At 44.1% G+C, this 12,571-nt stretch overlaps 1 protein-coding gene and 1 long non-coding RNA gene across 7 annotated transcripts in view; one reads left to right on the plus strand and one right to left on the minus strand.

Moving 5' to 3' along the window:
• Positions 1–5,210, minus strand: part of LOC110223190 (uncharacterized) — a 42,135-nt gene extending 36,925 nt beyond the window's left edge. For 3 of the 4 annotated variants that reach the window (XR_013486051.1, XR_013486050.1, XR_002328614.2), the window contains exons 1-2: positions 4,745–5,210; positions 4,282–4,420 (exon numbers count right to left, since the gene is read on the minus strand). This is a non-coding gene — a long non-coding RNA (uncharacterized LOC110223190). Of the gene's footprint in view, positions 1–3,105; positions 3,577–4,281; positions 4,421–4,744 lie in introns of all 4 variants that reach the window. The other variant, XR_002328613.2, reaches the window with a different exon arrangement.
• Positions 5,211–5,217: 7 nt separating this feature from the next.
• Positions 5,218–12,571, plus strand: part of ARPC1B (actin related protein 2/3 complex subunit 1B) — a 55,572-nt gene continuing 48,218 nt past the window's right edge. For 2 of the 3 annotated variants that reach the window (XM_021008559.2, XM_021008558.2), the window contains exon 1: positions 5,218–5,424. The gene's annotated coding sequence lies outside the window, so the exon portion shown is untranslated. The remainder of the gene's footprint in view (positions 5,425–12,571) is intronic. The other variant, XM_021008557.2, reaches the window with a different exon arrangement.

Raw genomic sequence — 12,571 nt, forward strand, 5'->3', positions numbered from 1 at the left:
CTTCCCAAAGACTATGATTCTCTTTCCCTCTGAATTCTACAGTACCTACTGTCTGTAATATTCATTTGTTTGACATTTAGCGGTATATTTATATTACTCTCTAAGTGTTTCCTGTGTGTTTGTCTATTCTCCCAAAGTAGACCGTAAGCCCCTAGAGGTTTACATCCTTCTGTATCCAGCCACAAAGTCTAGCCCAGTGCCTTTGCTATGTGATAGGTGCTCACTATAATTTAAAAATGCTTATTAAATTCAATTATTTAGAATCTAAAGGCACTGAGCATTTATATTGGAATATTGTTTTTGCCTTCTCCTCTCACTTGCATTTGAATATCACCCAAACCCTAAAAGATGAGTAAAGCTGGATTATCATCACCATTTTACAGATGAGGAAACTGAGAAGCAAGATAAAAGACTTGTCCTAAGGACCAGAAGCATAACTAGAGTAGGGTAGGGTAGGGTAGACTTTGTCACAGGGCACTGAAATTTGAAATTTGCTACCAAGTCCTTAGAAGCTAGAAACTACTGAATTCAACACTTAGCAAGAACATTAGTTAAGACAGGAAGCTACTAAGCAGTAAACTTCCTTCCCACACAGGCCACACCTCATGAGATTTCCTTCCCATCCTGGCCCCTTTCCCTTTCTCCCTAACAACAGGCTCAAACTGTCCAGGGACTGTCTCCCCTTGATCCCACTGCCCCTCCCCACTGTGGGGGGTACCTTGTTTTCTAGGGGTTCTCCCCCACTGTAGGACCTTGTGTCATAGGGCATTTCCATCCTCATTTAACCCTACTGAATTTGTCATAAAAAGGTGATTTGTTGTAGTATTTTGGGAAGCTTTCCCCAAATTTTCTAATCACAGCTCAGTTGAGAGCACACCATGAGTTAGTCATAGAGCCAGGATTAGAACACAGATCTTTTTCCTCCTGGGTCAGTGGTACAATGGATAGAGTACTGGGCCTGGGGTCAGGAAGACCTGAGTTCAAATCTGACCTCAGACACTAGCTGTCTAACTCTGGGTAAGTTGCTTAATCTCTATCTGCGTCAGCTTCCTCACTGTAAAATGGGGACTCATACTAGCACCTCCCTCCCAGAGTTGCTGTGAGGATCAAATCAGACAAAATTTGTAAAATTCTTAGCACATGATAGGCACTCAATAAATGCTTCCTTCCTTCCCTCCAACCTTCCTTCCTTCCTTCCACAATCATTTCTTTTGTCGTGTTGTTCAGGCGTGTCTGACTTGTCATATCCCCATTGGGTGTTTTCTTGGCAAAGATACTGGAGTGGTTTGCCATGTCCTTCTCCAGCTCATTTTACAGATGAGGAAACTGAGGCAAACAGGCTGAAGTGACTTGCCCAGGGTCACACAGCTAGTTAGTGTCTGAGGCTGGATTTGAACTCAGGAAAATGAGTCTTCCCGACTCCAGGCCGGGCACTCTGTGCATTATGGTGCCACCTAGCACCCAAACATTTCTCAAGCAACTACTATTAAAACATTGAAACAATTCTTGTTCATGTTATCTGGAGATACAATAGGTACATGTACAGGTATAAGCAAAATAGATACACAATGATTTGGGGGACTAGGGTGGAGGAAGGCAGTATGGGGTGGCTAGATGGCACTAGGCCTAGAGTCAGGAAGACCTGAGTTCAAATCTAGCCTTAGACACTTATTAGCTATGTGACCCTGGGCAAGTCAATTCACCCTGTTGGTCTCAGTTTCCTCATCTGTAAAATGAGCTGGAGAAGGACATGGCAAACCACTCTAGTATCTTTGCCAAGAAAACCCCAAATGGGGTCACAAAGGTTGGACACAATGAAATAACCGAAACACATCAGGATAGGGAAAAGTCACTAGCAGCTGAGAGACCAGGAACTGTCTCAGGTGAAAGGTGATGTTTGAACTGAGTTTTTTTTTTTTTAGGCAATTGAGGTTAAGTGACTTGCCCAGGGTCACACAGCTAGCAAGTGTCAAGTATTTGGTCTGAGGCTGGATTTGAACTCAAGTCCTCCTGACTTCAGGGTCGCTGCTCTATCCACTGTGCCACCTAGCTGCCCCTGAACTGAGTCTTAAATGAGACTAGAGGTTCTCAAAGGGAGATGTGAAGGGAAATGCATGCTAGACCTCAGGATAAGATCAGGTGCCTCAGATGAAGAATAGGAAGAAGGTTAGTTTCACAGGACCGTAGGGTATGTGAAGGGGAGCAATTTTGCAATAAGGCTACCAAGGTAGGCTGGAGCTAGTTTGTGAAGGGTTTTATAGTCCAAGCAGAATTTATAGCAGAAGTAATAGGGAACCACTGGAGTTTACTGAGTGAGTGAGCAACATGATCAGACCTGTTCTTCAGAAAAATTGTAGGATCATAGACTTAGAGCAGGAAGTGACATTAAAGGCCATGTAGAACAATCCCCGATTTTTACAGATAAAGGAACTGGGGCACAGAGAGGTTAAAAGACTTGCCCAAAGTCACACAGCTAGTGATTGTCTGAGCTAGATTTGAACATGGGTCTTCCTGACTCCAAGTCCAACACGCTGTCCATGAAGCTGCAAAATAGCATGAATTGGAAAGATTTGAGACTGAGAGGCCAATTAAGATTATGATAGCACAGGAAATAGGAAACAAGGGCCTAAAATAGTACCTAGGTGCATGGAGATAAGGGGAATATATGGGATAAATACTTGGAGGTAGACTCAACAAGATTGGCAATAAATTGGCTATAAGGTGAGGAAAGAAGTTGGGGAGTTGAGAATGACACTGAGTTTGTGAATTTTGTGCATTTTTCATCATACTTTTTTTTTTCTGAGGCAATAGGGGTTAAGTGACTTGCCCAGGGTCACACAGCTAGTAAGTAGCTGAGGTTAGATTTGAACTTAGGTCCTCCTGACTCTAGGGGCAGTGCTCTATCTAATTCGCCACCTAGCTGCTCCACCATGCATTTATTCTAAGCATGAAAGTTGGTGAAGGGGACCCCCCACACACACACTCATGGATGGTTACTGTGAACTGGGGTAGGAGAATGGAAAGCATGTTTGGTAGGTCTGTATTGGGAGAGCCTGAGCCTAGGAATAGTTCCAAGTCTGTGAAGCCCTTGGCCCTGTGGCTTACCTTGGTTGGAAAGGAGGCCTTTTATCCCAGCCTCATGGAAAGAAAGGGATAGTGGTTCCTTTATGGGACTATCCTTCCTTGCCCTACTCCACCCCTCAGTCTGTCCAATGGTCCTTGTTCTTCAGGAGCCACTAAGCAACCACAGGAAGCTGTGAACTGAGAGTGTGGAGCTAGGGTCTGGGTGTACCAGGCCTGAGAAGGAGGAAATCTGGTTGAGTCCAGAGCAAGGAGGTGGTAAAATCGTGCAATCACTTCAAAACTCAGCTATGCATACGGTGAGAAGTGGTAAACAGGTCAGGAATGTGAGGGATTAAGCCTTGGATGAATTTTGGGAGTCAGACTGGTTTAAAGAGCCAGTTTCACTGCTTATCTTTGGTTTTACTCAAACTGCTGAGCTCCTGATCTCTTTGCCTGTGATGTACCCCAGAAGCAAGGCAAGGGAGACCCTGATCTCTGCCTGTTATGGCCAATCTGTGGGAGAAAAAATGACTTGTTTTAATGTATTTTGAAGCATTAAGAAGTTAAAAGATTTAGCTTCTTGTTTGACACTGACTCATACAATTTTAAACATATCATTTAGACTGTTGGAGCTTTAGTTTCCTTCTCTGTAAAGTGGAGCCTGAGGGTGGATAGCTTTGGACTACATGGTGTAGGTCCCTTCCAATCTTTGATCCGATAATCTCTGACTAGATAATCTTGTAAGGTCTAAGAGGCCCTGAAATTCCATGATTATTTTACTATTTCTGAAAACTACACAGTTCAGAAATTTCAGGTTCCACTTCTGCTAGTCTTATCATAGGATCAGAGATTTTGAACTAGAAAGAATGTTAGAGGCTATTTAGTCCAACTCCTTCATTTTTCAGATAAGGAAACTGAAGCATAAAAAGGATCATGTAGGTATAAAATAGCAGAGTCAGGATTTGAACCCAGGTCCTCTGACTCTAAACTTAGCATCCATTCTTCTATACTCCTCTCCTCCTTCCCCTCTTCCCCTGCCTTTCTTTCTCCCTCCCTCTCTTTTCATCTTCCTCTCTCCCTCACTCCCTTTAGTCAGAAGATCTAGGTTTGATTCTTGGCTCTAAAGCTTACTGGCTATGACCTTGGGTGAATCACTTCCTTTCACAGTCTCCAGATGTGTATGATGGGGATGGGGTGGGGAGAAGTGAAGTAGGTTACCTGGCAAGAGTCCTTTCAGCTCTAAATCTTATTGTGGTGTTCAACTTAGCATTTTTCTTTCAGCATCTACTGGGTGCCAGGCAGGCACTTGAGATACCATGACCAAAAGGAAACAGTCCGTATCCTCAAAGACATTCTCCTGCAGAGAGACAATTTATAGATAGACAAATAAGAATCACACTTAGAGTCTAGGGAACTCCCAGATCAGGAAACTTCCTCTACTTCTGCAAGTTTATATCTTCTCTGTAACTTATAGAGAAGTGACTTGCCTTGCCCAGGATCACACATCCAATATGTATCAGAAACAGAATTTCAACCCAGGTCTTTGAGACCAGCTCCCTATCTACTGTTCCACAAGTTAATGTATTTGATGAGGGGGAGAGCATTAAGAATGAGAAGACTCCTGATTGCTGTTAACATCCTCCTCCTCCTCCCCCCCATGCCCCCCATCCCCCAACCGTACCACAAACCACAGGCTTCTGAAGTTGTGAAGTCCACACTGGTATGAAACTCTCCAGGGGGAGGGGGTGGAGAGGGGCAGACGTGGCATTTGGGTTCTAGCTGGTTGTCTCCAAATTTCACTCTGGGTAGAGGCTGCCCAGGAAAACCCTCTGCTCTAACTCCGGTGAGTGAGTGGGGTGGGGCTGCTGGCTGCTTTGGGTTGAAATGTGCCTTCTTAGCATCCCGCGGAGTCACAGGACTCGGAGGCGCTTGAAGGGTGAAACACCTTTCCCTCTGCGTTTCCAAGAGCAGGAGGGGAAGGGGTCAGGGTGCAGGCAGCCTGGCAGAGCCCTTCACAGCAGTAGGAGGGAGAGAAGGAAGGAGGGAGTGAGAGAGGGAGGGAAAGAAGGCGGGAGCGAGAGCAGGAGGAAGGGAGGGCGGGAGGCGAGGCAGGGCAAGCCGTAGGCTCTCTGGGGCTGCATCCCCCAACGCCCACACAAGGAAGTGGTTGCTTCTCTCGGGGAGGGAAAGGGAAGTCAGATTACTTCAGAGAGAGAACTCAAAACTTCTGTCTTCAGTCACCAGAGCCGGTTGGGCTGAGGTTCATGTTGACTGTTCAGAGTCCATGAACTGTTAAGCTCGGCCAGGACTGAGCATCCAGTAGACCCCTGCCCCGGCTCATCGGCATCTTTTCTCTCCAAGGTAAGGAAGAGGTTGTGAGCGCATGTGTCTTGAAGGCTAGATCTTTGGGAGATGTGTATGTGTATGTGTTTGTGTGTGTGTGTGTTTCAGAAAGGCACAGCAAACAATTTTTTTTCTGTTTTTCTATTTGTTAAGAATATTCTGCCTGAAAAAAAAAGGACTATTTTGCCTCAGTTTCAAAGTGAGGGTGGAGTGACTTAGACAGCCCTTCCCATCTCTGCCCTCAGGTTTGGAAGTAAGGAGGTAGGCAGAGGTTTCTTCAATGAGACTTGTCCTTGTGAGTTTCTCCCTCTCCACCTCCCTGGATTCTGTCTGGTTTCCTATTTCTGCTCTCCCACTCCCTGTCTTTACTGGAATATACAGGGTCTAGGACTAGATATTATGAATATGAATTTAGGACCCCCCTAGAAACCAGATCATTTTCCCACGAGCCTGATGTCAGAGAATTCTGCCTCTCCCTGCCTTACTTCTTGACATCTTTCCGGAGTCCTCATCTTCAAGCCTGCCACAGGTTCAGGAAAAGATTCTTTGTATTTGTTTGTATCCCCAGAGATTAACACAGTGCCCAGCATGTAGTAAATGTTTAATAAATGTTTGCTGCCTTTTGGAGATACAGAGAGTACTCTTTGCATCTTTTACAGAAGCCCAGAAGGTTCGAATCCTTAGAACATAGAGTTTTAGAATCCAAAGGGGCCTTAGAATGAGGAATGATCTTTAGAAAGAGATCTAGGGGCACAGAACACAGAATCTCAGAGCTAAAGGGACCTTAGAACATAGACCGTCAGAGCTTGATGAGAGATCACCTGACCCAACCCCCTGGTTTCACAAATGAGGAAGTTGAAAAGCCCATGCAAGGAGTTAGCAGCGAAGCTGGGACCAAGAACCCATATGTCTTGATTCCCAGGCCCCCAGGCCCCAGAATTGATCCTGGGGTTACCCTCCCACAGAGGACAGATCTGCCCACAGAAGAGGGAGAAGGAAAAGAGGCTTTGGAAGAAAGCCTACTGGCTGTGAACATTAGGTAGAAATCAGTGTCCTTTCCCTATTGTTCAGCAGTTGTTCTGGTAACTAATTATAATCAAGGCTAGAAGACAAACTCTGGGATTCGGAAGCTGTTGACTGCTCAGTTTTCCAATTCACTCTTTATGCTTTTTAGTATGCCTGGACTTTACACTGAGGACAGAGATCATGGGGCAGGGAATAGACGGGCTAGGTAGGAGTCAGGAGACCTGAGTCAGGATAAAATAGAAACTCTTCAAAACCTGGCCTCAGTCTACCTTTCGGGGCTCATATTATTCCCCTTCCCATACTTGGTGGGCTAATCAAACTGGCCTTACGGTTCCTCACACAGCACCGTATTTCTGATCTCTGTGCCTGCATACTGGCTGTCTCCCATGCCTGGAATGCTTTCCTTCATCTCCACCTCAAAGAGGCTTGTATTTTCTTAAAGACTCAGATCAAACACTGCCTCATACTTGTTATCTCTCTCTTTTCTTTCTTTCTTTTCTCTCTCTCTCTCTCTTTTTTTTGGAAGGCAATTGGGGTTAAGTGATTTGCCTACGGTCACACAGTAAGCTTCTGTGGCCTGATTTGAATTCTGGTCCTCTTGACTCCAAGGCTGGTGCACCACCTAGCTATCCCTTAAATATTTCTCCATTCCCTCTGAAGGCTGATTCCCTTCTCCCTAAATTACTTTGTATTTATTTTAATATCTAACATTTATATAGTGATTATGTGCCATGCACTATGCTAAGCACTTTACAATGATCTCATTTGATCCTCATCACAACTCTGGGAGGTAGGTCCTATTATTACCCCCATTTTATAGATGAGGAAATTGAGACAAATAGAGGTTAAGGGTCACATAGCTAGCAATGTCTGAGGCCTGATTTAAAGATAATTTCCTCACTCCACACTAGCTGCCTGGTATTTATTCAGTCTATATTTATGAGTATTGTACATTCTCTTTCCCAACAAAATGAAAACAAGGAAAGTTTCATCTTGTCTTTGAATCCCCAGCGCCTGGAACAGTGGCACATGGTGGTCAATTAATAAATACTTTTGGATTGATTGACCTGGGTTTTAGTCTCCAGTCTGTACTGACACTCTGTGACCTTGGCCAAATCACTTAAACTTTTCCAACCTCAGTTTTCTCTTTCACCAAATGAAAGATTGGTTAGGTGGTAGCTAAAGTCCCTTTAAACTCTAAGGGATTTACAGGATTTTATGAGACCTATTACTTTATCTTCCTGAGTAATTCCCAATGAGTTGAAATCTAGTCCAGAGGAAAGATCTCTAGATTTGTAGCCTAGGTTCAAAACTCAGTTCTACCATTTACTACCTGTTGACTTTGGAAAAGTCACTTAACTTTTCTGGGCCTCAGTCTCCATATCTGTGATATGAGAGGGTTGGACAAGATGGCTTCTGAGATCCCTTACTGTTCTAAATCTGTGTCCTTTGGGCCTGGCTAAGATAGGACATTTCATATGCATAGGAGATTCAACCTAAGAGATGGATTCAAAGTAAGAGGGACTTCCTGGTTCAGTGGGTCAATTTAGTCAGGAAGTGTGATACTGATGAAGAAAGGGGATTGAGGTTGGGGTAATTTTGAGCTTTTCCTAGGCACTTTACAAGTCTTTACCTTGTCTGCCTCCAGTGGATGAGTAATTATTTTTTGAAAATGTGTCCAATAAAAAAGGGGGGACAGGGAGATGGGAAGACAGGAAGATCAATGACTTAGCTCTGAGAGGTCCCTGAAACCTTGCTTAGTGTGGGTGGCAGGCATGTCCAGGCTAGATCTGGGGCACAGGAGGGGATCTTGATAGTAGAAAATTTGGTGCCTATGAAATACTTCTCTTCAGAGAAGAAGAATAGGTCCCAAAACTTGGGGCAGAAACACTTAAGGGTGACCCAGTCATAGGAGGCTTGTTCCAGGCACCTCCCCCAAGCAAACAGCCATCTCAGCAGGAAGTCTCTGTTTAAGGGCCCTGGCTGCTGATTCAGCCAACTATAATTCCAGATAGCCCCTCAAACCTTGGAGGAAGCATGGGACAGGAGAGAGAGAGCGACGGACTTTGAAGACCTGGGTTTGATTTGATCATTTACTAGACCTGTTTCCTTATGCGGGAAATGGGGATAATATTAACACTACTCACTTCACAGCAGTGTTGTACTTTGCAAGCCATCAAGTTAGTTACATCATTGTGAAATGCTGTTACTTGCTATCAGTGAGACATTTCCTAGCTCTGGGATTACAGGCAAATTGCTACGGTTTTTGGTGCTAGAAGATTTCAAGTTAGAGATGAGTTAATCTCCAAAAGTGGAGGGAGTTTCCACTATTGGCAGAGAGAACTCTCTGTTCCTTATTGCAGTGAAATCACAGGTGCAGAACAATAAGATTATTATTATTAGGTGTGGCAGAGACAAGAAGTCCAGTCTCGTCTTCTGTAGATATCTTCCATCAAGGAACCTCCCTCATATAAATCTGACCGGCACCCCAATCTCCTTTTATTGAAACAAATCCCTGCTCATTGGATGATTTCTCCAGAGGATAAATGTGCATTTGCCTTAAGACTCATGGGGAAAACTGCCTTAGTGGCTTGGCATCCTGGGGCCCCTGAGGTAGCAGGTAGACCTGCTTGTGAGAGAGAGAAAGAGAGAGAGAGACACAGAGACAGAGAAATACAGAGACAGAGAGAGACAGATGAAACAGAGAGGCAGAAAGAGACAGATGAAGCAGAGAGACAGACACACAAAGAGAGAAACAGAGAGACAGGGACAGAGACAGAAAGAGACAGAGAGACAGAGCAAGAGAAAGAGAGAGAGGACCTTCTTCTACTCCCCATTCACACTTAGGCAAACATCAGACCGAAGAAAGCACCCTCTACCTACCATGGATAAAATGTCTGACAGTTAATTCAGTTCTGTGGTCAACGTCTCTTCCTTCTGGGGAAGAAGAGTACCATGGCCAATCTTTGTAAAATCAGAAAGGATGGTGGTTCCTCTATTCACCACTAAAAACTCCTCTTCACTCCTAACTCCTCCATTCTGGGCATTTGGTGCCCTCCAGCTGGTTCTTACCTACTCGGTATGGTATGGTAGTGCAAGTGCTAAGTTTGAAATCAGAGGACTGGGTTCAAATCCTGACTGCTACTTACTATTAGTGTGACCATGAACCAGGTTACTTAACCCTCTGAGTCTCAGATTCCTCATCTGTGAAATGAGGAAATTTTGATTAAATGATTGCTGGAGTTCCCTCTAGCTCTAAATCCTGTCATCCTGCTGAAGGGCCTCCTGACATTCTCTCCACCTAGAGCTCGTTGTTGAATCATTTTTCAGTCATGTCCTACTCTCTGTAACCCCGTTTGGGGTTTTCTTGGCAAAGATACTGGAGTGGTCCACCATTTCCTTCTCCAGCTCGTTTTATAGATAAGGAACTGAGGCAAACAAAGTTAAGTGACTTACCCAGGGTCACGAATCTAGTAAGTGTCTAAGGCTGTATTTGAACTCAGGAAGATGAGTCTCTGAATCCAGACCTGGCACTCTATCCACTGCGATACCTAGCTGCCCTACACAGAGACTTAGCCTCTCTATGTCCCATTTCATCAGAATCTTGATCTCTTATAAGGTCAATGAGTGAACTCGGTTTAATCAGGTGAATTAAGCTCTGCTAATGTGTTCTTCTTCCTAGATAAGATAATATGTTATTTCAGTTACAAAGCTCATATTATGTAAAGAAAATGGGACGTGAATTCAGAGGCCAGAGTCTGAGTCTTTGTGTTCTGGTTTTTGCTAGCTCTGTGACCTTGGCTAAGTGAGTTAATATCTCAGTGTGCTAGTTAGGTTTCAGATCTCAAGAACAGAGACAAACACCAAATTGACCGAATTATGGGCTTTATTGATAGTATACAAGCCAACTTAGTAGGCACATTCATACAAGAAACACCTCCCTGCTTCCCATGGGATACCTGTTGTTGTGTCAAAGAACTAGATTGAGACCAGTTACATAAAAGCCCAACCTTAAAAAAGGGTAAGCAGGGGCAGCTAGGTGGTACAGTGGATAGACGACTGGCCCTGGATTCATGAGGACCTGACTTCAAATGTGACCTCAGACACAGAAGACTTACTAGCTGTGTGATCCTGGGCAAGTCACTTAACCCCATTGCCTAACCCCACCCCCCCAAAAAACAAGAAAAGGTAAACAGAGTCAGCTCACTTAGTGCTGTTTTCTGTTCTACCTGGTAAAGCTATGAATTTTTATGGGGGGGAAGGGGAGGAATCCGTTAATTAGGGGAAGTCTATTAAGCAACAGTGGGAAAATTTCAAGCATGTTATAACATTCTGCAATTCATATATTTACATTTGAAAATGGTTTGCCTCCTTAGCTTCCTTGTGGTTTTGTAAGAGTGAGCTTGCCACAGTGGTTCCTTATTCAGGGTTCCTCACTACTTCAAGATGGAGGCAGTCTTGTTCCTCTTCTTAGGATGTCTAGAGCACGGAAATGAAACTGTTTCCATCCTTGCTCCTAGAAAATCAGCTCTGTCTAGACCAGAGCCTGACTACCAGATGTCCAGCAGATGTTAGCACCTAGATGGTTTATACTGATTGAGTGTCTACTCGTATGGAGAGCTGGCCCTTTTTTTTTTGTGAGGCAGTTGGGGTTAAGTGACTTGCCCAGGGTCACACAGCTAGTAAGTGTTATATGTCTGAGACCGGATTTGAACTCAAGTCTTCCTGACTCCAGGGCCAGTGTGCTATCCACTGCACCACCTAGCTGCCCCCATGACCCTTCTTACAAATGCACCACTCTTGGGACAGCTGGATCCTAGGTACGTGTGATTGCACCAATACAGCTGATTGATAGAAGACATAATGCTTTGAGGGGTCAGGGAAGCTCAAGCAAGTTATTGTCAAGGAGGACAATGACTGAACCTGAAAAAAATACATTTTCCTTAAAATTTCCTTCTGGTTTCCTAATCTTCAAGGCTACTGGGGCAGCTAGGTGGCGCAGTGGATAGAGCACCGGCCCTGAAGTCAGGAGGACCTGAGTTCAAATGTGGCCTCAGACCAAACACTTGACACTTATTAGCTGTGTGACCCTGGGCAAGTCACTTAACCCCAATTGCCTAAAAAGCAAAAAACAAAACAAAACAAAAAAAACTAATCCTGCTTTCCTTCATGGAGTGAGAAAATGTTACAGTTGGAAGGAGCCTTGGAGATAATCTATTCCAGCCACCTCATTTTACAGAGGAAACTGAGGTCCAGACAGGTGCCCAGAGACTTACTGGAAGAACTACCTTGGGGCAAAGTCTCCTGACTTCCATTCCAGGGCTCTACCCCCTACATCAGCTAAAATTGATCCTGGAAGTGCACTAAGTGAAGAATTTGCCCATGGAGAACTGTCCTCTGGGATCTCCAAAGTGCTTTCTACACCCTAGCTTTGTTATTCTTATGCCATCCCTGTGAGGAGGCTAAAAAGGAATTTTCCTTTATCCAGGCTTGAGAAGAGCCAATTGCCTATTTCCAGAGATAGAATAGCATTTCATACCAGCAGAGCTTATAGAAACTTGAGTGATGGTGTTGTTCCTGCTTGGATATGAATTACTGGGTTACCAGGTACTGGAGAGGAAAAAAGATGAGCTGATCCTATGTTTTACTTGTTTACAAGACTGTTTTCCTCAAGGCCAAAATGCATTTATAACTTTACCTGAGAACCAGAAAGGTCAAGCTTGTTACCTGTGGTCACACAGCTAGTAAATATCAGAGGCAGATTTGAAGTCAGGTTTTCCAGGATCCAAGATCAACCCACTGTCCACTAAACCAACTTAGCTTGGTGTTGGAAGAGAGATTCTTCTTCTACTTCTTCTTCTTCTTCTTCTTCTTCTTCTTCTTCTTCTTCTTCTTCTTCTTCTTCTTTTTTTAAAGAACAAAAGATTAACTTATTTGGAATAAAGAGAGGGATATTGATTCTGGATTAAAAAAAAAAAGAAAAATACTATAGGTATGCAGTCCAGTGCCAGACCCATACTTAGTGCCTTTCCAGCTTGGTAGAGTCTGACATAATTTGTGTTCTGTTGGCATAGCCTTCAAGAAAGCAAGGTCAACACTATGCCATAATGAAGTATTCAAAGGCATCCCAGGTACAAAT

Source organism: Phascolarctos cinereus, unplaced genomic scaffold (genome assembly GCF_003287225.1).
Source record: "Phascolarctos cinereus isolate Bilbo 61053 unplaced genomic scaffold, phaCin_HiC Scaffold_4;HRSCAF=312, whole genome shotgun sequence".
NCBI lineage: Eukaryota > Metazoa > Chordata > Mammalia > Diprotodontia > Phascolarctidae > Phascolarctos > Phascolarctos cinereus.